Source organism: Vicugna pacos, chromosome 7, assembly GCF_048564905.1.
Source record: "Vicugna pacos chromosome 7, VicPac4, whole genome shotgun sequence".
In the NCBI taxonomy this organism is placed as follows: domain Eukaryota; kingdom Metazoa; phylum Chordata; class Mammalia; order Artiodactyla; family Camelidae; genus Vicugna; species Vicugna pacos.
This window is the reverse complement of record NC_132993.1, coordinates 28,349,872-28,358,163: the sequence shown is the minus strand read 5'-3', so window position 1 is coordinate 28,358,163 and position 8,292 is coordinate 28,349,872. Positions and strand designations below refer to the sequence as shown.

The window sequence follows — 8,292 nt, the reverse complement described above, 5'->3', positions numbered from 1 at the left end:
TTAAGGCTGGATGTGGTTGGCATGTCACCTAGTTATATAATTTTTCCTGTGTCCTAGCTAATAATTTGGGTGATAGTATAATTTACTACCCAAACCAGTACACTTTTGAGAATGAAAGTGTGCTATTAATTGTATTTCCAGGATAACTGGTACAAACTAGGTCACACACTTACCTTATTTATAACTTTATTCTTACATACAATCTCTCTTTATGTACCCATTTAAGCAGACCTTTTGAGTGAACTTGAGAGGGCAGGCCTGGTCATCATATACTAAGCATCTCACGACTAGTGTCAAAAGTAGATAATATGGAACAATTTCGAGATCAAGATTATCAGACACCTGAAACTTCAGCACAACATATTTGTTAAGAGTCACTGAATAATACATAAGAACACATAGATGGGATTTTTGTTTATCCCATGTTAATCAGTGGAATTATGGGATTTTTGAAACTTTTTTTTTGAAACTCTTAAAGATATATTTAAATTTAAAAAAATCAAACCAGGGTTTTTGAGCTATGTAAACAAAATACCTAATCCAAAGAATGTTATACTTTGTAAAAACTCAGTTTAATATTGCATAGATTTTTAAGTGATTTTATATGTGACTATAATAAGCACACATACAGATCAGTATGAGAAGAATAAATACGGTAAGTATTGTGAAATTTGTGATACTCAATCACATTTCTATGATACAAGTTATTTGGAGACAACTGACTGTAAATAAGTTTTTGTTCAGTTCAGTTGTATCCTAGTCTCTTAGAACTGGTATACCATACAAATGAAATTCGGAGCATTCTATAAAAAATAACTTAAATCTCATAATTTTTCTGTATTAAAAATCTTTTTACTTAACACATTTTCTAATCCAAAGTTTTCATAATCCTATGTTTCAGAAATTCCATAGAGGTCTTCTTTTCATTGGTATAAAACAGACCTCAAAGGGCATTAAACTTTCGCAATTCATAATAACTGTGTTATTCTTACACCTATTAAAAAAGTCTTTTTTCAAACTTCGAAAAATGAAAATAATGATTTCTGATTATCCTTATTCTTTCTGTATACGTCATTTTCATTAGCAATTAAGTTAACAATGGCAAATTGCTCTAAAAAAGGACTTCATTGAAATTTGTGGTTCCGTGTAAGTAACAGCTGCCAGACAGAGCACAAAACTTAATTATATACAGTTTATAAAGACAGATTTGTATTCATGAATGCATGAGCATTAATGACCAGGAGAAAGAACTTCTGACAAGCACTTGTTTCATTATGAAAACAAAATTTTAACTATTATTCTCATTATGCAGGCAAACCCGATATATGGTTAAAACATGGTTTTACTTACATGTCCCTTAACATGTTTTTGGAATCGCTCTTTGGGCCTGGAAGCTCTAGGACCTTGTCTCAGCCTCAGCTTGGAGTGCTCCCTGCACAGCCCTCTTCCATCTCCACCCTCTGCCTTGCCAACTCCTCGTCCATCAGACATCAACTTAAACATCAGTTCCAGGAATGCCTGAAGATCATCTTCCATGAGTCCTTGAAGAGATCAAGTGCCTTGTTATCCTATATCATTGCAATGCTAGTCTTTTATAGTAGTAATAATTATATTGTGATATAAGTAACTAATTATTTATTGTCTGCTTTGGGAGCTATGGTGCAAATGACAAGACCGTAGGAATCATGACTTGCCACTGAGTTTCCAGTACCTAACAGAGCCAGGCACAGAGTAGGTCCTCAACGAATACTTATTGATTGTGTTCATTTATGACTGGAGACAGGAAGGTGAGTGGATGAAGTGTAGGTGTTGATGCTTATATAGGAAAACATGATTAAGTAAGTGTCTGTCTGTGTTCTAAAATCCTGAGTATACAAAAGATGAGATGTGAAAGCACTTGAATTGGGAGTACTGTTTAAATAATTAAGGTGATTAGTTTTTTACAGCAGATTTGTTTGTAACTTAATTGATTTGAATGCTTTGGTAAGGTTAATCTGGTTGATTAGTTAGGACTCAGGGCTCATGAGTTTGAAGTTGGACCTTCTTCTAGTTAATTTCAGTCAAAGAGGAAGGACTGTTTCTATGGATTAACACTGTAAAAATACACAATTGTGTAATACATGGTCCGGATGTTCATCAGTGGCATTAGTCAAGAGTAAGGTTGTCTTAAAACAACTGCATTTGGTGTGTAATGTCACTGAAAATTCTAGTTAACAAGTACTGATTGAGCAACTGAGATTACTGGGAGAGTAACTGGCCTGAGGAATAAACTTATCTAACAGAAAACCAACACTGAGTTCATCTCTTAAAGACAGTTGTTATCATTTTGCATGTGAAGCTTACTTGGTAGTGGATCTACCTCCACTTCTGATATGAATTAAATAATGCCTAACAATTCTGCCGTGTCAGTAGATAAGGTGATAAGATTCTCATGGTCAGTCATACAAGTTTCAGCTGAAGACGTTTGATTTATTCAGTTAGTCTCTCCAAGTTTATGATCATTTGACAATGACTCTTTTCAAATGAACCTGAATTTATATCACGATTAACAACTTGTTTTGAAAACTTTCTCCACAAACCATAGTGTAAAAAAGCAGGCATTTTGGAACAAACCTTAATATGTAATTTTTCATTGACTTTCACAGGAATATTTGAACTATAGGCAATTTCTTCAACTATACATTTCCTAAGTTAGTCATACATGCAAACTGTTAGCAAACCTCGAACTTTTAATCAATTTAGCTGCTCATTACCTGTTGTATACTAGTCATACTTCATATACTCTATTCCAGTTTTGCATTGCCACCAGCTTTATACTACCACTTAGTACTGTTTTATAGACACTATATTATAAAGCAAATAATTTGTTAGATAATTTAAATGTAAATTTGTAGATATTAAATTATAGAGACAAATTACTATACCAGTACTTGAAGAAATCTTTTTCACACTGAATCTTAAAGCAAAAATAAAGACATTTTATTGAGACAAGCTCGAGAAAGGAAAACTATGTACACTGCCTCAGAAATTTGAATATCATGCAATCAGGCTGCCAGGCCCAGCTAAGGCAAAGGGAGAAAGAAAGAGAAAATTAAGTCAATTGGATTTTTCATCCTATTTAAGGGAAGTATTTTGGCCCTCTTAATGATCCACCAAATCCTTTACTGAGTCAGAGTTTTTCTACTAACATACTTTTGTCTAAGTACCTGTGAAAACAGCCTCAATCTATCCACTTCTATCACAAGATCACAAGATTGATCAGATCAGGGAAAGGTCAAGTTACTGGGATAAATAAGATAGTCATGCAATTTATTTAACTTACTGAAATATTATCTAATTCTATTTTTTAAAGTCTATGTAAAATTGACTGGAGCTATTGAAAGACTATTCTAGTTACTCTGTTTCCAGCTTCTCCATTTAACCCTCAATACTAACTTCAGAATTGTATTTCTGAAACTCTTATCTGCTCATATAAACATTCAGTATTCTTTATAACCAGGATAGAAGTCTTCAAACTTTAAATCACTAATACTTATTTAAATATTATTGCAATCTATCTCCAAAAGAGGTTTATAAGGCTTTTATCAATTATTTCCTATAATTTCAGGTAAATATTACTCATTACTAAAAGACAAGGTCTTTTTCTTTCCTAGCATTTTTTTGTACATAGAAATACTGAGAACATTTGTTCAGATGATAAAAGTAGCTGGAAATGGGAGGCATTTTTGTTTCCTTTTTCTTGGCAAATCAATTCTTAACTTTATTAAAATCTAGGTGGACACTTTCTTTCAAAAGAGGAAGAAAAGTAAGAAAATTAGCATGAACTTTAGTCTCTTTCTCAAATAGACCAGTTTTAGGAATCAGTATATATGGCTTTGGCTATTTTGCTTGTGTGCCCTTGGAAGGTCTTTGGGTACTCAGGGGAAGACCAACGATTCAGACTAGAGGATCAAGTCTAAATTTCCTAACCTGGAATAGATCCCTCCTAATTGTGGCATAATTCACCTCCCCAGCCTCCTCCCAGCACAGCTTATCCTGGGTGCCCCGGGATGGGATCTCACCACCCTATTTGCTTATACCTAAACATGAAAAGCTCTTTCCAGTCTCTGTGCCCTTGCAAATATACTTTCCATCTTCAATTAAAGAAACCACTTGTTTTTCAGGGTCCTGTTCATGTCCTATCTCCACAATGAATCCTTCCCTGACTTTAGAGAGCAGAATTTCTTCCAACTGTATTGATCATACTGATCTAACAACACCTCTTATGTTGCACAGATATTGTGTATTAAGCTTCTTATTAGACTGTTTTATTCTAGAGATTCTGGGCTATGCCTTATTTATTTTTTTATATTCCCAATTGAGTAGGTTGGGGTTTTTCAATGACTATTTGATTAATGAGTATGTTTGATTAAGGTAAAGATTTTAAGAACATGCAGTAGAAATATGATATATATATATATTATTGCTATATAAATTGTATTTTATAGACTCCAACTGTCAGTGTTTCACTTTATAACTCAATTCCTTTTTTTGTTATTTTCCATAATTGCTTCATATTATACAAATGAATTACGTTTAGTAGAGTTCATGGGCTATATTTCTAAATACTTACTATATATCATAGTATTTCACCTGGTCCATTATAATGTTTCCTTGATACATTTGGGTTTTTTATTGTTTGAGTTTATAAAATACAGTGAAATCCAAATTTATAAGTGGGCATTGTTCCAAAAGTTATTATTAAGTTTGTTGTTTTGATTTTAGAATTTACATTCCCAAAGAATTAAGGCTATAAATGGTGATCAAATTGCAAGGCAGTCAAGCAGAGACTATTTAAATGATAATAACCTAAAATATTGTATAATGGTACTATTTCAATTTTATTTAAAGTAAAATCATGACACTGAGAGGAAGGATAACTATTCATTTTCCCCTAATACATTCTGATTTCTAACTGAATAATGTAGAGATACATTTCTAGGGCTATTGAAACTCACATGGGTTCGGGAAGAGCTAACGAAAGAGGGAGGGAAAAGTGGTTTACTTCTTGCTCCACAAAATGTAGCCTATGACCAGGAGCATCACCATCACCTGGGAGCTCATTAGAAAGGTAGAATCTCAGGCTCACCCCAGACCTACTGAGTCAGAATCTGCATTTAACAAGAGATGATTCATGTGTACACTAAAGTTTGGGATGCCCTGGCAGTCTATGGTGACTTTTTATCTTTTTTATATCTGGGTTAGAAGAGGAGTATCTCTACCATCAAACATCTGCATAAAAGGAAGAACTGCTTGAAATCACCAATTTCTGAGAATCATTAATTCAAAGCAAAAGAGTATTTCTCCCATAGGAGTCTGGAAAGGACCCAGGAATTGGTCTAGCCTGTTCTCCATTGGACTTTATGGCTCTTTGGTCAGAAGGAAGAATAAGTATTTGGGATAATTCAAAACCCACCGTATTAAGCATATTTCCAAATTAGTGACATTTGTATGAAATTATGAATAAGTGATAGAATCTTGAAATTCAAAAGTTACATTAGGGTTCTTTTTGACAATACGTGAAACTGTATTAGAGGTACAGAAATAAGGTATATTCATTGTGCATCAAACAGGACAAGAACTTTCTGGAAAAAAGACCCCTTTATATCTCTTTTGCTATTTTCTGGATGATCACTTAAAAATTATATTCAGGTCTTCTAATAGAGCCAAATATGATTGATAAATGGCATCTGTAATCTAAGTGTTTAGCCAACCTTCTTCTCTGATGTCTATTAGCTGGCATCATATATAATGTGGTATTGGAGAATATCTCCTCTGAGCTTTATTAATGTTAACTATATATACTAATTGTTAGTAAATATAGTCAATATTTACTGTAATGTTTATCTTTAGTTTCTGCTGAATAAGTTTACATGTCTTATCTTTAAGAATATATGTACTGCATCATGACCTATCTTTTAAAAGCATGTATGTGTTTTGACAATACAAGAAATTATAATGAGTAACACATAGTAGTAAGGTATTAATATCATCTCTCTTTCTATATCCAATTTTTAAAATTTCTATCAAAAATGTAATGTCTGGTTTAATGAAAGAGGCTAAAATTAAGTTCCTTCTTAATTCAGGTAGATATCATGATGTGGAAATAGCACTGAACTAGGGTAAAAGAAATAACCCTGAATCTTCCTGTGCACATCCTGGCTTTTTGGCTTTGAGTTACCTGATGTCTCCTGGCCTAAACTGCCTTAAACACTGTCTTAAAAAACCTTTTAGTTTTAGATCTATAATTAGGGAGCAATGTTTTAAAGTTCCCATATTCTTATGTATACAATTTTATGTTTGTTTTTGCTAGTATGACAGCATTCGGTATGGAATATAAATCAAAATGCTTCTAATAGTAAATTCAACTGTAAATAGTCATTGATTTTTTTATCTTAAGTAACCTAAGTAACGTAACATTTAAATAATATATGGGCTCAGAAACACAAAGCGGTATTCAAGAACTGGTTGGCTTACTATGGCACATCTTATCTACAAAATATTTGTACTAAACTTTTATAATACACTTTTATAATACTTCAATTTTTACAGTGTTCTAGATAGTAGGTATCTTAAGATTCAGTTATTCCATTAAAAATAATTTAACTTTATGAACTTGTTTTGGTATAAAATAAAAAGTTAGCAGTAAGTCTATCAGAAAATTCTGCTTTTTAACAGTCTATCTGTGACACAGAAAAACTAATTAGTCCACCTTTTCAACAATTAATAGCTTGCCAAAGAATTAAAATACCTTTTCCAAAACATAGTTCCTGAAATTTCAATTTAAATTGTAGATTTGTTCATGGGGATCCTACAAATAAGACACTGTAAGTCTTGAATCAATTCAAAAGTGTATTTGTTGTATTTTAAAGAAAAATTATATTCTAAAAGAGAAAAAACCTTTTTCTCTACCAACTTATATTCAAGACAACTTAAAGTAATTTGGAGAGAAGTTCTGTTCCACATTCAGCCATAAACTTGAGTTGTGTACTAAATTTAGTTCTAAATTACTAGTGACGCTGTAGCATATGGCAATTATTCATTTAAAATTGCTTAAATATTAATTTGTACTTTTTGTTAGATGAGAGGCCACCTGGGTAGAATACAGTGAGGTTGACTTATTCTGTGTGGAACTTGCTAGATGCTAACTATATTACTATAGTTTATATACATATCAACATTAAATATAATATATCAAATGTATTTTCATAGATACTTTTGTGTGCTTCCACCAGATAGTGAACTCTTTGAAGGTAAAGATTATGTTTAATTTACATTTGTATTCTCACAACTTTCTTAAAGCAGAAGAATGCCTAAATCACATTAGCAAATCTTAAGTTTCAGGGCTTTTCCCCCTTTTTGTTTGTAATTGAAGTGTGATTGACTTACAGTATATTAGGTTTATGTATACAACATGATGATTCAATATTTTAACACATAATGAAATGATCACTGTGGTAATCTAGTTACTATCTGTCACTATATAAAGTTATTACAATATTATTGACTATATTTACTACATTGTATATTACATCCTTATGATTTGTTTATTTTATGTCAGGAAGATTGTACCTCTTAACCCTCTTCACCTATTTCACTTATCCCTTCACCCCTCTCCCTTCTTGCAACCAACAGTTTCTTCTACGTATCTGTGAGTCTGTTTCCGTTTTGTTATGTTTGTTTATTTGTTTGTTTGTTTTTAGATTCTGCACATAAATGAAATCATATGGTATTTATGTTTCTCTGTCTGACTTATTGGACTTAGCATAACACCCTTTAGGTTCATCCATGTTGTGGCAAATAGCAAGATTTCATTCTTTTTTATGGCTAAGTAATTTTCCTTATCTGTATCAATATCTATATCTAGAAATATAGATATATAGATCACATCTTTATACGTTCATCCATTGATGAACCCTTAGGTTGCTTCCATATCTTGGCTATTGTAAATAATGCTGCAGTGAACACGGGTGTATATATTTTTCCTAATTAGCGTTTTAGTTGTCTTCAGATAAATACACAGAAGTGGAATTGCTGGGTCATACGGTGGTTCTATTTTTAGTTCTTTGAGAAACCTCCATATTGTATTCCATAGTGGCTGTACCAATTTACATTTCGACCAACAGTGTAGAAGGGTTCCCTTTTCTCTACATCCTTGCCAACATTTGTTATTGTGGTCTTTACAATGATAGCCATTCTGATAGGTATGAAGTTATATCTCATTGTGGTTTTAATTTGCATTTTCTGATTATT

The 8,292-nt window shown here is 32.4% G+C and overlaps 1 long non-coding RNA gene across 1 annotated transcript in view; it reads right to left on the bottom strand.

Moving 5' to 3' along the window:
* Positions 1-1,168: 1,168 nt before the first annotated feature.
* The window catches only part of LOC116278764 (uncharacterized), a 136,011-nt gene continuing 128,887 nt past the window's right edge, over positions 1,169-8,292 (bottom strand). The window contains exon 7 of the long non-coding RNA XR_012074318.1: positions 1,169-1,541. This is a non-coding gene — a long non-coding RNA (uncharacterized lncRNA). The remainder of the gene's footprint in view (positions 1,542-8,292) is intronic.